General features: G+C 45.7%; 1 non-coding gene across 1 annotated transcript; it reads right to left on the bottom strand.

Annotated features, from left to right (window-relative positions):
* Positions 1 to 13,307: 13,307 nt before the first annotated feature.
* On the bottom strand, positions 13,308 to 13,380 carry trnak-uuu (transfer RNA lysine (anticodon UUU)). Its single transcript has one exon. It is a non-coding gene; the product is annotated as a tRNA-Lys (tRNA).
* Between the last annotated feature and the right edge of the window lie 3,353 nt (positions 13,381 to 16,733).

Below are 16,733 nucleotides of genomic sequence, written 5' to 3'. Positions count from 1 at the left end.
TGTGCAGGTGAACATCTGCTTAATATGGAAAGTCATCTTGGGTGCTGGGATGGGGGTGAGGGAGGAGGTGTGGGGGCAAGTGTAGCATTACCTGCGGTTGCAGGGGAGGTGCCAGGTGTGGTGGGGTTGGAGGGGAGTGTGCAGCGAACAAGGGAGTCACGGAGAGTGTGGTCTCTCCGGAAAGCAGACAGGGGAGGGGATGGAAAAATGTCTTGGGTGGTGGGGTCGGATTGTAGATGGCGGAAGTGTCAGAGGATGATGCGTTAAACAACTGCACCTCCCAGTCGCGAACCATTTTCGCCTCCCACTATCAACATCCCCGAAGCCTTTCCATCAACTAAACACAAGTCATAGGAGTGATGGAACACTTTCACATACCTCAACAGGTGCAGCTCCAGCAGCACTGAAGAAGCCGGACCCAATCCAGGCTACCTGACTAGCACTGCATCCACAAATATTCACTCTCTCCACTACCATCATAAAGTGGCAGCAGTATGTACTCTCTACAAGTTGCACTGCAGAAATGTACCTCCGGGCTGTAGGCAGTACCTTCCAAATCATGACCACTTCCATCAAGAAGGACAAGGGCAGCAAATACTTGGGAACACCGCCACCACAAATTGCCCTCACACCAAGCACCATTCTGGCTTGGGAATGCATTGTCATTCCTTCACTGCTCCTGGGGCAAAACCCTTGAACTCCCTCTCTAAAAGCATGGTGAGTGCCCCTATCAAATATTCCGCAATGGTTCCGGAGGGCAGCTCATCTCCACCTTTTCCAAAACAAGTCTAAAACGGCAATAAATGCTGATACAGTCAGTCATAGCTACATGCTGTGAACTGATGCATGATGAAATTAGCAATGTGGCAGGAAGGCCATTCACATTCTAATCCAGCTTGGATTTAATCAGGGTGAAGGTAGAATTCCCTCCTGCCATGTGCCCCCACCAATGTAAGTACATCCTCCCAGCAGCAGCCTCACCCCAGGAGAGGCATTAAATCCTGCCCTGTGTTTCTAAAGCTGCACTAAACTGCAGTATTGGTGAGAAGTCATGGACCAAAATTTTCACTCCATCAGACAAGAGGAACATTCTGCAATAGCTGCCACATTTACGATTGTCCAGTTTTCATTGAAACACAGAAACGGGAAATGAAATCAAAATACTCCATCATTTCCAAGGTGCAAGATGCTACAAAGAGACCGAGGGGAGCAGGTGCATAGTTCCTTGGAAGTGGAATTGCAGAGAGATAGGATGGAGAGGAAGGTGCTGGGGACACAGTTGCCTTGATTGATCAGAACATTGAATATAGGACTCGGGACATCATAGGACTAGGCTCAGCAGGACGTTGGTGAGGCCATTTTTGGAACACTTCATACAGTTTTCGTTGTCCTGCTATAGGGAGGATGGTGTCAAATTTAAGCAGATGCAGAAAGAATTTACAAACATGTTGCTGGCCTGGGGCTTTTATCCCCCTGGAGCATCAGAGGCTGAGGGGTGACCTTATCAAGGTTCATAAAATAGTGAAGGGCGCGGATAGGGTGAACAGCCAAGGTCTTTTTCCTCGGGTAGGGGAGTCCAAAAGCAGAGAGCATAGGTTTGAGGCGAGAGGGGAAGGATTTAAAGGGACCTGAGAAGAGCTCGAAAAAGAATGAGTTGTAATCCAAAGATTCTTCAATTTTGTAAATATTGGACTGTTTGAGAAAGATTTATCTGAATGACAAGGACATAATTCTTGAAAGTATGAGCACAATTTTCGTTTGAGGAGACTGAAAATTCCAAACAGGCTCAATACTTTCCTAAGCACTTTCAGAATGAGTTAGCCAGAGGGAAAGTTTGATTGGCAAATCGAGTTGGCGAGGCTGAGTATGATGTTCTCCAAGTCCCCACTTTTCTGTTTATTTTGAATCCCTTCGTTTAACCTCAGTGTAGAATGTGTCAAATGCATTGATTATAAACATTATGATTGATACAAAACAATACTAAAAACGATCTGAGGAGTAACTATTTTCACACTGAGGTTGGTGCGTGTAAGGATTGAGCTGCCAGAGGAGGTGGTGGAGGCTGGTACAATTACAACATTTAAAAGGCATTTGGATGGCTATGTGAATAGGAAAGGTTTAGGGCCAAAGGCTGGCAAATGGGAATAGGTCACATTAGGTTATCTAGTCAGCATGGACGAGTTGGAGAAGGATTCTGTTTCCATGCTCTATGACTCAATTTTAAACCTAGACAAGTATCGCAAAGTATTAGTGAACATTAACTTTGAACATTTGTTCAACATTTAGCAAGGACCCTTCCGATTTCGGAGAAATAAAGTGGCAGCCAAAATCTGAATGCAGAAAAGAGTCAACAAAAGAGGAAACAATTTAAACATGATCTTATTGAACGTTTATTTTTAACATTTTCTTTAACATTTAGGTTGGATTCTGCAAGCTTCAGAGAGCTAAAATTGTTGCCAGCATCATTGGCTATAAACGTACAAGAGAAGGCGAAATTAATTTGGCAAAAGCAGTGAGAGACATAGGACCAATCTCTGTTGTGATTTATTCAGGCCTAAAGTCCTTCCAGTTTTATGAACAAGGTAAGACCCAGCATTCTGGATGATGTTCATCAGTCAGGTTATTAACAATTCAAGAAAAGATTCCAAAAATCATTAATCCACAGACACACTTCCTGACAACTATTTTGTTATTAATGTCTCGATGTTTACAATGGACCACACCTCTCCCCTTTGCTCACGCTTTTCCCTCCTCCCCCCCACCCCGTGCTACAGGCAGCCCAGTGCTGTCAGATACCACTGGGTTAAATTTCAATCAGATTGGAAACTGAGCTCAGGAATGGCGATGGGAAATTTACCCGCTCCTTTTTGCAGTGAAGGCAGCTCGGAAATTTTGTGCTGTCACTGATGTAACTGACTGTGAGGTGCACCTCAGTGATGATGTGCTGCTGGGTGAACGCACACCTTGGCACTGGGCCCAAGGACGTGTGAGGCTGGCACCACTTAAAGCAGTCCACATGACTAAAAGACAGCCCTGTTCCTCTTCAAGGAGTGTGGCTCCTTCCATCCCACTATTTACATATTGTTTCAAAACACCATCCTGGACATGCCTAAAAATTCACTCCTATCCACATCCCTGGCAGTAAAGGGGGTCCCACTCAATATAGAGGAGGTAAAAGTCACCCAGCACAGCAACCTTGTGAGTTTTATATTCTCCCACAATTTGTCCATATAACCGTTCCTCTATCTCCCCTCGGCTGCAGCGAGGCCTGCAATACAATGAAGACGGGTCACTGGACCCAAAACGTTAACTCTGATTTTCCTTTCACAGATGCTGCCAGACCTGCTGAGCTTTTCCAGCAACTTCTATTTTTGTTCCTGATTTGCAGCTCTTTTGGTTTTTATCCCATTAAATTATTTGCAGCCATTCTGTTCCAGAGGTCTACTCTATGGCCTGGTTGGATGAGCCCTCCCTCAGTACAGTTGCGATGTTCTCCCTTATCAGTAATGCACCTCCCCCCATCACTTTTACATCCCTCTCTATCTAGCCTGAAACATCTAAATCCTGCAACATTAAGCTACCAGTGTTGTCCCAGTCTCAACCAAGTCTCTGTAAAAGCTACAACATCATCGTTATGTGTACTAATCCAAGGTCATCTGCCTTACCTGTCATACTCCTTACATTAAAACAAATACACTTCAGGCCACCAATTCCGCCATAGTTTCTGATTCCTCTTTCATCATTCTATTTGCTGACCTATTAGTTTGATTCCTTCCCCCCATTGCACTAGTTTAAACAGTGTGGGGCTCAATGGTTAGCACTGCTACCTCACAGTGCCAGGGGCCCAATTTCAAAACCACCTTTAGGTGACAGTATGGAGTTTGCATATTCTCCCTGTGTCTGTGTGGGTTTCTTCCCACAGTCCAAAGATGTGCAGGCTGGGTGGATTAGCCATGCTAAATTGGTGTTCAGGGATGTGTACATTAGGTGGTGTTTAGGGATATGGGTCCGGGTGGGATGCTCTGAGGGTCAGTGTGGACTTGTTGAGCTGAAGGGCCTGTAGGGATTCCACAATGTCATCACCAAAGTCTGGCCTCTCACTCACACTCTCTATTCCTAGCAGGCTACATCTACAAAACCTACATACTGTATCTCTCTTAGGCAGCACTCAAACGTGGCTCCTCAGCAGCCAAGCCTCTGTCACTTTTGAATCATGACTCACGTCCAGAGCACTGCCCCTAGATTCAGCTCCAAATTCACTCTGACTGACCCAGCTTCTCAGGCGTTTATCCAGCTGCTGCTGCTCTCACCGAGATTTACTCGCCTTCACTCTGTTGCTGCTTGGACTGACCTCCCCAAACGTTTTAAATATGGGAAAGGCTGTTTTAACTAAGATACAATTTGGCTTCATTTATTTACTGTCACATGCGTCTTGTTACAAAATATAGTGAGAATTGTTGGATAGTTTCATCATTTTCCGGCGTTATCTTAAAACACAGAAAAATAAACCAAAGCATCGAACATAAAGGCATAAAAATGAAGAAATAAAACAACGTGCTCAACTTAACAGCGCTTCTTGTGAAGTGCTCTGTCATGGGCCATAGGCCTGGTGGCCAGGCACAAGCCCCCTTTGCTGTGCCATCACCGCTCTATTGGTGCGATCTCACTTTCCACTGATACCCTCGCCCTATGAGGCCTCTCTGGACCTCACCCACGCAGGTGCAACCAATGCTGGTGGGTACCAAACCAGCTCAAACTCAACTCCACTGCCACCATGAGTCTGTTTCATGAGAAACAAGTTTGCATTTCAATGCTCTAGACCCATTAGCAGTCAACAACAAGGACAGATTTACAGATGCAGATGAACCAAGGCTCATCAATCCAAGGAAAGACTGAAGCTCTTGTACAGACATGGGAGCTGCGGCACTTTTGATTGCCATCACTTTATCTTCCATCGGGTTTAACCCGGCCTGGTCAACTCTGTAGCTCAAGTAGATCACTTGAGGTCAACACAGTATGGAGTTGGAGGAACACAGCACACCAGGCAGCATCAGAGGAGCAGAAAAGTTGACATTTTGGGTTGGGACCCTTCGGTTGGAACCCTTTCTGAAGTAGTGTCCTGACCCAAAACATCAACCTTCCTGCTCCTCTGATGCTGCCTGGCCTGCTGTGTTCCTCCAACTCCACACTGAGTTATCTCCTACTCCAGCTTCAGCAGTTCTTACTATCGCGAGGTCACTTGGGAGGCTTGGAGTCCTCAATTTTGTCTTCTAAGGTGTATGCCAGCCTTGGAGAAACATCTAAGGACAGTATCCAAGTTCTCTGAGTGCTTTGCAGCAGCATTTCCTGCTGTTAGCACGTCATCCAAATAAATGGTGACCTGGGGTAAAACTTGTAAAATGTTCTCCATCGTCCACTGAAAAATGGCATAGGCTGATGATACCCCAAATAGCAGTCTCGTATGTTGGTACAAGCTGTTATGAGTATTAATTGTAGCCCAGCCAGTTGTGTGCGGGATTGGGTCTTTATCCAACCATGAGAAGTGGATTACAGTTTGTTTAAAATCTCCATAATGGTGAACTGACTCATCAGCTTCACATCATTACAACCACTGCTGCCCACTCTGCAAACCATATGAGCTTGATGATTTTTTTTGCATTCCAGCCACCTGATTTCTGCCTGTAACGCATGACTGGCTTGCAGCATTTTCGAACGACAAAGCCAGTTGTAGTATCTGAAGCCTGGCTGAGTATTGGCTACCAGGCGCTTTTGCTTGGTTACATCATCAATTCAATGTACCAAACGGTCTTTCAGATCTTATTGTAGGTTGGTCCAAAGTTATATGCATCTGCCAGTCATCTTAACATCATCAAAAATGCCGATATAGATTCCCCTCATTCTCAAACTGCCAAGTAAAACCAATAGCATCACAGAATTAGAGGAGCTTTGGGGTCAACTCTTGTAAGGTTTGAATATCTGGAGCATCAGGGTTTGTAACCAAAAAAGCTGTGAGCCCACAAGCTGCCAGAAGGGTTATTCATCTACCCCATTGTCATTTGCCCAGAAAAATTAATACATTCTTCCCATATACTGGGTCCAGTCATTGACGACAGGATTGAATGAGTCAACCTTCCCAAATAACTGCATGCTGCCAGAAATGTTTACTCAACTCAAAGCTGTTGGGAGCAAATATCTTTAGGAGTGTTTATTTTTCTCTTGTCACCACTGAAATAACTCTACAGAGGCCAGTATCCCATCACCAAGTCATCATTTATTTGCATAGTACTTGATACATCCCGCCTTCCTCAGAACCAGCTGTCAGAGTGAACAGAATCTCTGGCATTTCTGTTCATATCTGTCAGCCAGGACTCCCTGATCAGACCAAGTTAACAGTCCCAGTTGGGGAACTCTTACTCGATGAGGTGCACCTGGCTGACCCCATTACAATCACTCTAGGTATGTTTCTGGGGAACATGGCATTGTACAAGTCCAACAGTTGCACCTACATGCAATGGCACCACATTCTTGCGAGTTGGGGTGGGGTTTATCTCCAGTTCTGTTCATGTGAGGTTAAATTAATTTGGCAGCAGAATAGGACATGGATTGGAGGTACGATAAGGTCATAAGAGCGAGGAGCAGGAGTGGGCAGTTCAGGCCCTTGATTCTGTTCTGCTATATAATATGATCATGGCTGATTTCATCTCAGCCTCAATTCTGCATACGTGTCTACTCTCCATAAACTTTACCCCATAACTAATTAAACATCTGTCAATCTCTTCCTTAAATTAAGCTGTTGACCCACAGCCAGGCAGAGTTAGATTAGCAGATATGTACGCAAATCTCAGAGAAGTGTATAAAATAATGGGATAATGACAGTAGGGGATTGCAACCTCCCTGAAATTAATAGGATAGATGAAGTATGAAAGATAGACAACATGGATGGCTCGGTGTCTCAGTGGCTCAGTGTTTAACACTGCTGTCATGCAGCACCAGGGACCTGGGTTCAATTCCGCCCTCAGGCAACTTGAGGTGTGGAGTTTGCACATTCTCCCTGTGTCCGTGCAACCTTCATCCAGGTGCTCTGGTTTCCTCCCACAATCTACAGCAGGTTCGGTGGATTGGCCATGGGAAATGCTGGGTTACAGGCCTGGGGTGGAGGGATGGGTTTTGTTCAGATGCTCTTCAGAGGGATGGTGTCAACTTGATGGGCAAAATGGCCTGCTTCCACACTGTTGGGATTCAATGAGTCTAGCATGTTCCCACAACTGTGAAGAGTAGGATCAAATATTCCAGAGAACCCTGGATATCGAGCAATGTACACAATTGGGAAGGAGAAAAAGGGAAGCTTACAGTTGATACCAGGTGCTCAGAACAGCAGAAGGCTCTGGGGTATATAGCAAGTGCAAAGTGGTTACTTCTAAACAAAATTTGGAAAGATGGGGAAATGTTGGTAGATAAATTAAAGAAAAATCCAACGACATTTGACAATATAGTAGAGGCATAAGGGTAACCAAGGAAAGTGTGAAGCCCATTGGGGACCTAGGTGGCAAACTAGCTGGAACTGGAAGACAATAAGTGAGATTTTAAATAAGCACTTTATACCTATTTTGACAATAGAAAAGTATAATGTTCTGTATAGAGATCATGGATGAAGTCTGTAATATATTTGAACAAATTACAATTGAGAGGGAGGAAGTAATCATCATTTTAGTGAGCATAAAATTGCATAAGTCCCCAGGCCCAGATGAGATGCATGACAAGCTGTTGTGGGAAACATGGAATAAGATTGCAGGAGCCCTGATATTAATTTTAAAATCCTCGCTGCAAATAGGAAAGGTGCCGGAGGACTGGAGGACAGATGATGTGGTAACAGTAATCAAGAAGGGTTGTGGGAATGAAGCAAGGAACTAGAAGTCAGTGAGTCTAACATCAATGAGGGAAACTATTGGAAAAGATTCTGAGGAACAGAATTAATTTCCAGTTGGAGAGGCAAAGGTTCATCAAAGATAGTCACAACGTCAGGAGATCATGCCCGGCAAGTCTGATTGATCTTTTTGAGGAGGTGGCCAGATGTGTGGATGAGGGTAGTGCAGTGGATATTGTCCACGTGCTTTTGACAAATTCTGGGTGACTGGTAAAGAAGATAAGAGCACGTAGGACCCTGAACAGTTTAGCAATTTGGATCCAAGTTAGACCTGATCCCAAAATTGAATTGATGGCAAGAGGCAGAAGGTGATGGCCAAAAGTTGTATTCTTGACAGTAAACCTGTGTCTAGTGACATACAACATGTTTCAGGGCAAGGCCCCTTACTGCTTGTAGTTTGTGTTAATGATCTAGACATGAATGTGTGAGATTTGCTCAGTAAGTCCATCGATGACAGGAAAATTTGTGTTGTGATAACTAGTGCGGAGGAAAGCCTTAGACAGTATAGATGGGTTGGTCAGATGGGTACAACAATGTCATATGGAATTTAAGTTTGAGAAATGTGAGATATTGCATTTTGGAGAACTAACAAGCCAAGGGAGTACACAGTGAATAACAGAATCCAAGGAAGTATAGAGGTTCAGAGGCAACTTGGTGTACCTTGAAGATAGCAGGAAAAGTAGATAATGTGGTTAAAAGGCATATGGGATACATGCTTTTATTAGTGTTCGCATTTAATACAAGAGGTTGTGAAGGAGCTGCATAAGGTGACAGTTACAGACGACAGGAATAGTGTGATAGTTTTGGAAATGGTTCAAATGAGATTCATCATGAAATTGCTTCAGCTAGAATATTTCAGCTAGGAAGGGAAACTAGATAGGCTGGTGTTGTTCTCCTGATAGGAGAGAAAGGTGAGGGGGCAGGGGACATGATTGAGGTGTATCGAGTTCTGAAGGGCATAAATAAAATATCTTGGAAGAAACTTTTCCCTTTTAAGTGTTTCCATGTCTTCCAGAAACCTCTCATGAATCCCAATCAATGAGTTTGAGGTATGTACATTTGGAGCTCATGGATAGAGGACCTTGGACTTCTGGATGTTGATTGGAGTATAATGTGAGAAAATGTGAAGTTGTTCATTTTGGAAAGGATAACACATGAACAGTATTATTTAAATGGAGAAAAACTGCAAGAAGCTGCAATACCAAAGGACTTGAAGGTACTTGTGCACAAAACACAGCAAGCTAGCAGACAGATGCATCAGGGAATCAGGAAGGCTAATGAAATAGAGGCCCTTATTTCGAGGGGTTGGAAGTATAAGAGAAGGGATGTCTTATTGCAGCTGCATGAGATGCTCATGAGACCACAGCTGCAGTACTGTGAGCTGCTTTGGTCACCTTATTTAAAGAAAGTAATCATTTTGTTGGGGAAAGATCACAGAAGGTTGACCGGGATGATCCCCAGTCTGGAAGGATTGGCTTATGAGCAAAGATTAAATAGTTCGGGACTCTATTCGCTGGTGTTTAGAAGAATGAGGGGCGATTTCATTCAAACATAACAGATTCTTAAGGGATTTGACAGTGTAGATGCTGAGAGGATGTTTTCCCTGATGGGACAGTCTGGGAACAGAGAGCATAGTCTCATAGTAAAGGGGCACCAATTTAAGACTGTGATGAGGGGAAATTGCTTCTTTCGGGTGGTTAAGTTTTTGGGACTGCTTGCAACAGAGAATTGTGGGGCCAGAATCCTAGTGCTTATTTAAGGCTCAGCCTTGGTCAGTAGAGGAGTTGGGAGTTATGTGAAAGGGCAGGAAAGTGAAACCCTTGGTATCATTAGTAGAATGAGAATTAGAACTGGCCATCCAGACGACTGAACAGTGGATCTGCTGACAACAAAAATGGGACCAGGAGTAGGACATTTGGTCCTTTGACATTCCTCTATCATTTATAATGATCACGGCTGATCAATTCCACTCTTGGGGCTTGTATATGAAGAAAGAGGACAACCTTGATGGGCATGTGGTGACACCATTCAGTCCATCTTGCTCATGCTAGCTCCTGCAAAAACAGCTCAGCTAGTCCCTCCCCTGCAACTCTGAAAATATTTTCACTGCATGTAATTAAGTAATTCTTATTTGACAGAAATAATTGAATCTGTCTCAAATACATGCTCCAGCAATGCACGTGAGACCAAGACCTTGAACTCAAAAGTCATTCCTCATAAAGTCAGGTATCCTTATCAATCTCCTTTAAATCAGTGTTCCCCGTGGCTCAGATATAATCAACAACGGGAACAGTTTCACCCTATCTGCTCTGTCTAGGCCCCTCTTGTTTTCAAATATCTTGATAAAATGTCCTTCCTGAGCTTTTCATTCTTTAGGTCAATCATTCTAGTTTCTTGAATCAATCCTTGTGTCTCTGAATCCAGAGTAAACATGGGAGTCATGATCTGGCTGCATCAGACTCAATGACAGGGTACAAAAACAGAAGTCGTTGGAAATGCTCAACAGGTCTGGCAGCATCTGTGAAAAAAATATATGAGTTAGTTAATGTTTGGGGCCCAGAGATCCTTCCTCAGAACTAACCTGCTGAGCATTGCCAGCAACTTCTATTTCTTGATTTACAGCATCCGCAGCTCTTTTGGTTTTTGGTTATTGCAAGCGTTCATAACAAAGAACAAGAACAGAAATTGCTGGAGAAACACATCGCTTCAGTCAGTATCTGTGAAGATTTTGTTTCGCTTCGCCTCGCCTCACCACCAATTTATTGTTGCTTTTCATTGAATGCAAATAATCCCGAAAGTGTGCGGGCAGGACATTGAGCTACATCGAGCCTCCAAAGAGCATCCCAACTATCGCAGTAGCCTATCAATGAAACGCGACGTGCCCATGGCTGATTCAGAGAGACTAGACTTGATAAAGCTCTAGTTAGGCCCAATTTTGAATACTGTGTCAAATTTTGGGCCCCACACCTCAGGAAGGTCATACTGGCGCTGGAGCGTGTTGAGCGGAGATTCACACAGATGATCCCAGGAATGGTAGGTTTAACGTACGATGAATGGCTGGGGATCCTGGGATTGTATCCAAACGAGTTTAGAAAGTTGAAGGGAGATCTGATAGAAACCTACAAGATAGTACATGGCTTAGAAAGGGTGGATGTTGGGAAGTTGTTTCAGTTAGGCGGGGAGATTCAGACCCCTGGTCACAGCCTTAGAATTAGAGGGGGCAAATTTGAAATGGAAATGAGGAGACATTTCTTCAGCCAGAGAGTGGTGCACCTGTGGGATTCATTGCCATGGAGTGCAGTGGAGACCGGGACGTTAAATGTCTTCAGGTCAGAGATCGATAAATTCTTGATCTCACAAGGAATCAAGGGCTACACGGAGACTGCAGGGAAGTGGAGTTGAAATGCCCATCAGCCATGATTAATTGGTGGAATGGATTCAATGGGTCGAATGGCTTTACTTCCACTCCTATGTCTTCTGGTCTTATGGTCTATACTATTCAGCCATAAAGACCGTCACCCCCAACGCCCTGAGCCGAACCCAAGCCGCAGCCTCATCTCTCTCCTGCCACAAGCCTCCTCAACACACACCTCTAAAACCACTAACGCATCCCTTCCCTGACATGCCAACACCCCGAAAACAAAATTCATGCGCATGAGACAGCTGCTATGTCGGCGGGCTGCAAACAATTCAATTAGAACAGACATGATAGCAGCAAGTCTACAGAAAAACATCGACATCTAACCAAAAGGTGCCTATCTCACAAAGGGTGACTGGCCACAAGGGTCAGGACCAAACAGCAAGAACAGAAATTGCCAGAGAAATGCTTTGTTTGTCGGGATCTGTGAAGATTTTGTTTCGCTTCGCCTCGCCTGCCACCAATTTATGGTTTGTATTCATGAGATGGAAATAATCCCGAAAGTGTGTGGGCAGGACATTGAGCTACATCGAGCCTCCAAAGAGCATCCCACCCACCGCAGTAGCCTATCAATGAAACGCGACGTGCCCATGGCTGATTCAGAGAGACTCCGCGTCCATGTGTCGCCACTGGTGGCAATTTAGAATGGCCAAGCCATCTGACCTGGACGCCTGACGGCTTAGAGCTGTGCGAGGAACCAGGAGCCAGCGCAGGAATAATGCTCAAATCCACACTCCCTGTCGCCTCACTGTACAATCTTAGCCGGATTTCACAGTGCAACGAGATTGCGCGGCAGCCAACTGAGCCACAGTGCCACCCTTTTGAAATAAAAAGCTGCGGTACATGGCACAACACCACAGGCCCCAGACAGGGCTTGAACCCAAATCCCTGCCGTTGGATGGCAGTGCCTTATCCATTAGGCCCCTGGGGACAGTGGGGAAGCGCCCTTCAATGTGTTTGTTAAAGATGCGGCACATGTGCAAAACCCGACCTTCTGAAGTCGATTTTTCAAGATGCGGTCGGCATTTTAATTTTCAACGCACATTTTTATCCAGTGCCAACACTGTCCCTGCCTCAATATGTTGCAACCCCGTGCCGAGCTACATTCGAAGGCATTCTGCAGCCTTTGCCCCAAAACCCATGAAAACTCATCAGGAACCGTGAGAGCAACACACGGCGTACATAACGTAGTGAGGAAGGATAAGAAAAATGTGACCGATTGCTCTGTTCCAGATCGGTCAGGGAAGCCCGCTGCGTGCAGCTTTGCCCATGTGCCCGTTTCACACAGTTCTTTGATACGTCTGGACTTCTGAGCTCCTCTTCGAAATTCCATTGTTCGTTAAAGACATTCTTCAAATTGCGCACAGACCTCATTTCACTGGCACCCAGCTCCATTTCAAGGCCCTCCACATCACTCCGCTGCTACTGCATCCCGCACCGTGGATAGCTCCAACCCACAACACACACAACTTCACTCCCGGCACTCGCCCTGCACACATTTCGGACCCACATCATCTTACCTCAGCACAAACCGTCGCTACTCCCACCGTTCACTCTCTGCTCCACACAAACGTCCCCAGCACAAGTCTCAGCCATCACCACCCCCGCCCAAACTGCCTCATCGCCATCTCCAGCACAACAAGACAGATGTGCATGAACGTGTCGTTTATTGTGTCTGAGTTGAAAAAATGAACAAGCACAATATCGACTCGAGCATCGACATGCATTGAAGCAGCAATTTAAGAAATCTTTGAACACTTTGAAGCGATCACGGCAAACGAAAAGCGCACATCGTTGGAGAGGCACAGCAAGAGTGGCATCAGAGACTTCGTTTGGAGCTCGACTTCCTTCTGGCCTGTACTTGTGTCAGATCGGAAGCAGATGCTCGTCCTTCTGCTTCATCTGCTGGCACTCGGCCATTTCTGTTGGCAAGGTTGGCAATGAAAAACTGCATGCTGAACTACACGCCTGAGCAGGGACTTGAACCCTGGACCCTCAGATTAAAAGTCTGATGCTCTACCGACTGAGCTACCCAGGCGCACACGTGTGGCCCTGGTCAGCCTGCTTCCTGGATACATTTTGCTCAAGATTCGACAGAATCGGCTTTGTCCAATGTGTTGCTCTCGAGCAACCATTCTAACACAGTCCATACAATTCAGCCATAAAGACCGTCACTCCGAACGCCCTGAGCCGAATCCAAGCCGCAGAAAGAGAAGAGCCAAAATCCATTACTCAGAAAGCTCTGGAGGAATATGGGCCAAACGCAGGCAAATGGGACTAGTTTAGTTTGGGAAAATCCTTTGTATTGATTAGTTGGACTGAAGCGTCTGTTTCCGTGCTGTGTGAGTCTATGATTCTGTTACTCTCTGGCTCTACTTTGAGATTTTTGGTACCTGGATGTTTCTCTCACCAGGAGCTTTGTCCTTCCTGAAAGGCAGAAAGCGAGATAGAGAGAGAGAGAGAGTTCACCAGTTCTACAGTCATAAATCCTTCTTCTCTGTTTTGCTGCAACCTATCCCTTGAAATTCAACCTTGTTTTGTGAATTCTACAGATTGTTTTTCTCCTTCAGGTTTGCTAATTATAGGCAAGGTCTATCTCCAATGTGTGAAAATTCACTCAAGGTGTAAATGAAAATAGGAATCAAGGCATTGTTCTTTGGTTCAGAGATAGCAGGAACTGCCTACACTGGAGAATCTGAGATGACAAGGTGTAGAGCTGGATGAACACATTCGTTTTTTGGTGACTTTGGCTGACTTGATTGCTTGGTTTCAACTCCTTCTGAAAATAAACAATTTTTAATGTAAAATCTGATTGCTTTTGTATACTCATGTTTATTTCTTCGTTATTTAACTCATTTCCTGTGAATTGCCATCTCGCTGTGGTGAAGAGGCTGGAGTGTCCCATTGATCCCGAGAGCAATGCTGCCTCGAGTCTGACAGGAACACCCATGATAGCAATGTCAGAGGGGAGAAAACAGACAAAGTGCAATCCAAAACAAGTCCTCAATGGTGATGCAGATGGAAGAAGGTCATTTAATATCAATGGCTGCGATAGTGGATGGCGGCGGCAGGAGAGAAATCCTCAGTTATTAAGCTTTCCTCACCACTGCAACTGATTCTCGATTCTGTTAAAGACTTGTAAGTGTTTGCTGCTGAGCAACAGCATTCCCACAGTAAAAGATGTTGAGCAGGAGCAATTCACACACACATCCACACACCCGGTACATGTGCGCACACACACACACGCACACACACAGACAGACAGACACATTCACACACAGGCACACATAGACAATCACACAGACACACGCAGGGACACGCTGACGCACACACAAGCAAAAGTCCCATATGCAGATACACAAACACACAGTAACACACACACAGCTATGTGGACACAACTAAACAAATGTGCACATGCATTCACAACCTCACAGATACGCACACATGTACATGCAAACACACACATATCCGTAAACACACAGTATTTAGGTGCAGAGATAATGGGAACTGCAGATGCTGGAGATTCCAAGATAATAAAATGTGAGGCTGGATGAACACAGCAGGCCAAGCAGCATCTCAGGAGCACAAAAGCTGACGTTTCGGGCCTAGACCCTTCATCAGAGAGGGGGATGGGGGGAGGGAACTGGAATAAATAGGGAGAGAGGGGGAGGCGGACCGAAGATGGAGAGTAAAGAAGATAGTTGGAGAGAGTATAGGTGGGGAGGTAGGGAGGGGATAGGTCAGTCCAGGGAAGACGGACAGGTCAAGGAGGTGGGATGAGGTTAGTAGGTAGCTGGGGGTGTGGCTTGGGGTGGGAGGAAGGGATGGGTGAGAGGAAGAACCGGTTAGGGAGGCAGAGACAGGTTGGACTGGTTTTGGGATGCAGTGGGTGGGGGGGAAGAGCTGGGCTGGTTGTGTGGTGCAGTGGGGGGAGGGGGTGAACTGGGCTGGTTTAGGGATTCAGTAGGGGAAGGGGAGATTTTGAAACTGGTGAAGTCCACATTGATACCATATGGCTGCAGGGTTCCCATGCGGAATATGAGTTGCTGTTCCTGCAACCTTCGGGTGGCATCATTGTGGCAGTGCAGGAGGCCCATGATGGACATGTCATCAAGAGAATGGGAGGGGGAGTGGAAATGGTTTGCGACTGGGAGGTGCAGTTGTTTGTTGCGAACTGAGCGGAGGTGTTCTGCAAAGCGGTCCCCAAGCCTCCGCTTGGTTTCCCCAATGTAGAGGAAGCCGCACCGGGTACAGTGGATGCAGTATACCACATTGGCAGATGTGCAGGTGAACCTCTGCTTAATGTGGAATGTCATCTTGGGGCCTGGGTTGGGGGTGAGGGAGGAGGTGTGGGGACAAGTGTAGCATTTCCTGCGGTTGCAGGGGAAGGTGCCGGGTGTGGTGGGGTTGGAGGGCAGTGTGGAGCGAACAAGGGAGTCACGGAGAGAGTGGTCTTTCCGGAAAGCAGACAGGGGAGGGGATGGAAAAATGTCTTGGGTGTATTTAGGTGCACATGTGCACATGCGTACCAAACACACACAGGCACACACTCAGACACACACACACACACACACACACACACGCATGCATGCGCGCACACGCACACAGACACACAGGTGGACATGCTTACATGCAGGCACACACACAAAACACTGGCCAAATGTGGGGCTGATGATGTGGCTCTGTGATTGAGCTCATCAGTCACACAATGACCCGTAGAGTCCATGAGCAGTGACAGGGAATGTCAGAAGTGGACAACTGGACTCTTCATGCTGCAGTTGACAAGGGCTAAATAGCGGAGCACAGTGATCAAGTGAAGTAAGGCAAAGGGAAGCAACAAAGTAATACAGCAGGATGATACTTGAGTAATGAGTTCAAGAGTGTGAAAGGAAGAGACAGAACATACAAATGTCAAAGTGCCCCAGTGGAGTCGGGCCTTGTTTGCAAATAATTGGTAAACAAAATGAATTCAAGGTACTGTGTCTGAATGCACACCACATTTGTTGCAACAAGGATGGATTTTCATTAATTAATAGCTGCAAACATATGTGGATTGATAGGAATTACAAACATGTAGTGAAAAGGTAAGAAAGAATGGGACCTAAGTGTTGAAGGGTATTTGACATGCCTGAAGCGAGGAAAGGTTGGTGATATGGCTCTGTAAATAAGGTTTGGCATTAGTTCAATACCGAGGGATGGTCTTTACTTGAAAAATTGTGCTGTAGAATCAGCTTGGGTGGAGTCAAGAGGTGGGAAAGGCAGGAGGTCATGTATAGTTTATAGGGACCCTGACAGAAGTTATGCTCGACAGCAGAGCATGTTTTAGCAAGCCATTATTGACATGGCAGCTTGTATGGAAACAGGAACGATCGATAATCTCATGGTAAAGGA

The sequence above is a fragment of the Stegostoma tigrinum genome, chromosome 30, assembly GCF_030684315.1.
Source record: "Stegostoma tigrinum isolate sSteTig4 chromosome 30, sSteTig4.hap1, whole genome shotgun sequence".
Lineage (NCBI taxonomy): Eukaryota > Metazoa > Chordata > Chondrichthyes > Orectolobiformes > Stegostomatidae > Stegostoma > Stegostoma tigrinum.
The sequence above is the reverse complement of the archived record's forward strand: the minus strand, read 5'-3'. Positions and strand labels throughout refer to the sequence as shown.